This window comes from Macrotis lagotis, chromosome 6 (genome assembly GCF_037893015.1).
Source record: "Macrotis lagotis isolate mMagLag1 chromosome 6, bilby.v1.9.chrom.fasta, whole genome shotgun sequence".
NCBI classification, from domain to species: Eukaryota; Metazoa; Chordata; class Mammalia; order Peramelemorphia; family Peramelidae; genus Macrotis; species Macrotis lagotis.
Genome location: NC_133663.1, coordinates 26316696 through 26319658, shown reverse-complemented (window position 1 = coordinate 26319658; position 2963 = coordinate 26316696). Strand labels below are relative to the sequence as shown.

Below are 2963 nucleotides of genomic sequence, written 5' to 3'. Positions count from 1 at the left end.
AAGACACATTCATGAGGAGAATTTCACTGATAACCATAATTATAACAATATTAATTATCCCATATGTTATTGGAATTTTCCCAATAATATTTCCATTGAGCCTACAGAAAATGAGCTTATGTTGAACTACTTGTATTAAATTACTAAACAGGATTCCTAGGCTTATCTGTTGAATAGTCCTTCAAAAAGAAATAAGAAATAAACAAACAAGAATCACACAATAGCAACCTGTCCTGAGACTGTTCAAAACTGAATCCCATTCAGAACGAGATGAAAGATAGTAACCAGCATCCCTATAACACTTTAAAATGTGTTGTTGTTCAGTCATTTTGAAGTTGTGCTCTGCTCTCCATGACTCCATTTCAGATTTTTCTGGCAAAGATAAACCATTCAGTTTACCATTTCCTTCCACATCTCCTTTTATAAACAGGGAAACTGAAGATTAAGTGACTTTTTCAGAGTTAAATGGAGAGTCAATGTCTGAGGTTAGATTTAACTACGAGATATGACTATTTAGAGATGAGTCTTCCTGAGTCCTATCCCAATACTCTATCCTCTCTCCCATTTTGCCTCACTATTCACTGCCACTTTGGTGTCCAATTTAAAGTTTGTAAAGTCCTTGATGTATGTTATTCAATTTGCCTAACTCAAGAACTAGTTGAAAGGGATTCTGAAAACTATAATATCCTCATTTTAGAGGCAAAGAGACTGAACTCCTAAGAGATTAAATTATTTGCCCATCGGTGCAGAGCTAATATTAGAATTCTGGGGAAACAATTGTTTAATGGCCAAAGAAAATAAGCAGTTTTCAGATAAAGGAATCAAACTTATCTATAGTCATAAAAGTCATCTAAATCAAGATTAAGAGAAATGCAGATCAAAACAGCTCTGATGTACCACCTCACACCTATTAGATTTAATATGGCAGAAAAGGAAAAATGATAGATAGTAGAAAAAATTGGTAAGGACATGCATTGTCAATGAAATTGCAAACTGAAAAACAAGACAAAATAATAGCAATAATAGAATAAATAAGAATGAATAAAATGTCAATAATTTGAAAGGAAATAATCAAAAATCCAAATTCATACATAGAGACCATAGAAAAATTAGGGAAGGGGAAAAAATGCCTCTTACAACTATGTATAGTGAAATAACTCAACCAAAAAAGGGACTACAATTATTATACATAATGAAAATATGTAATTTAATGAAAAAGGAAAAACAAATATAAAAAACAAATTGTAAAGCAAATTGACAAAGTTACATAACCCACGATATATAAGGAAAATTTCATTAATGAATAATAAGGTTTGCCTGGCCAGAATTCCTGCCAGTTGCAAAATAAATGTCCATATGGGCTGTGATTGCTTTTCCTGGGATACTACATCACCCCAGGATGTTCAAAAGGTCCCCCTTCTCTGTTGCAGGCTCCCCCTGCAAAGTGTGAATGACAGAGGAAGTCCCCTCCAATGCACCTAGTAAGTAAACCTAGGTTTTCTTTGCCATGATGACATAAGACACAGTGATGCGACTCTGTGGTGACTGGATCCCAATTGAGTAAGCTGTCTCAATGAGTATTGTAAAATCATTTCAAGTAAGGAATTTTTTTTCTTGCTGCAAAGGTGATTCCTTGTGGGTATGATGGCAGCTGAAATAAAAAGTAGGACTAAGGTACATGAGGACAGAAATGTTCTAACCTCAAACGTCTCTGTTGATTCACAGGTCTCATACATCTTCAGTCTAGGAGTGGTGAAAAGACTTCCGAAAGGACGGAATAGGTTTCCTTTTAGTTGAAAGCCTAAAGGATTACGTATCTACTACTGCTCAAGACTACTACAAAGTTACCTACCTGCATGTCCTCACCACTAACAATACAGCAAAGAATTTCTATGAAAATAGAGACTTCAAGCAACATTGCTATCTACCTTATTATTACTCCATAAGAGACATCCTCAAAGATGGCCTCAGTATGTACTCTACAACAATGTTGGGCATCCTTCTTGGACAATTTGTGACTACATTCAGCACATTGGGTGTGCATTAGCCAACTTGAGCCCATGTTCAATTCCACAGAGGATATAGAGCCAGACCCAGAGTCTTCTTTGCAGCCTTCTGTTCTGGTCAAGCACTTTTTGTTAAAAGTGGCTTCGAGTACAGAAGAGTCTTGAGATTTGATCAAAATGTCCTTCCCAGAAGCCACCAAGAGGTAACTGAGGATCTGGTTACCTTTACCTGAGAGACTTGTCTTTGTACTACAATAAACCAGTCCTACGGCATAGGTTTTAAAGATGCCTGGACTGCCAACCTAAACTGTTGTTCAATGAACCTTGAGGATCCTGGGGTCACTGAGATGATGATGGACAGGCACACAGAGAGTTAGTCAACTTTGCATTCTTGTCTTTATTTTTATGGGTATGTTGGATATCAAAGGTTTGGAGTAGGGGGAGGAGAAAACAATTTAGGATTGATTCAGGAATCAGTAACTTCATCTTTTTTGATATTGTTCCTACTGATACACATAGCTGTGTAAGTGACCCCATGAAAATGATGTGAGAGAATTCAATTCCTTATTTTATGGCCAACCCAATAAAGAGCTTCTCTAAACTTATTGCCCTCAGACAACAGGTAGTGTCTGTTGTCAAGTTCACTCTCAAAATAGGAACTGCATAGCTTGAGCTCTATTGGCATAATTTTTGAAGATCTAAGGTCACTTCCATGCCACATCAAAGGTGGACCTTAGTAGACATAACTTGCCAGTCTTTTTGTAAAATGTATTTAATCAGCATGAGGCAGACAAGTGTACTAGATAAAAGTCTGTCCTTGGTAGTCAGAAAGACTTGGCTGGCCTGGCATGTGATACAAATTAGCTATTGTAACTATGAAAAAGTCATTTAAACTTCCTCAGAAAATATTACAGAAAAGTTGCTTCTCTAATTTGGTAAAGGTAGTTTCCATGCAAG

At 36.4% G+C, this 2963-nt stretch overlaps 1 pseudogene; it reads left to right on the top strand.

Annotated features, from left to right (window-relative positions):
- The first annotated feature begins 1450 nt into the window (after nt 1-1450).
- Nucleotides 1451-2239, top strand: LOC141492094 (N-alpha-acetyltransferase 60 pseudogene; annotated as a pseudogene).
- Nucleotides 2240-2963: the final 724 nt, after the last annotated feature.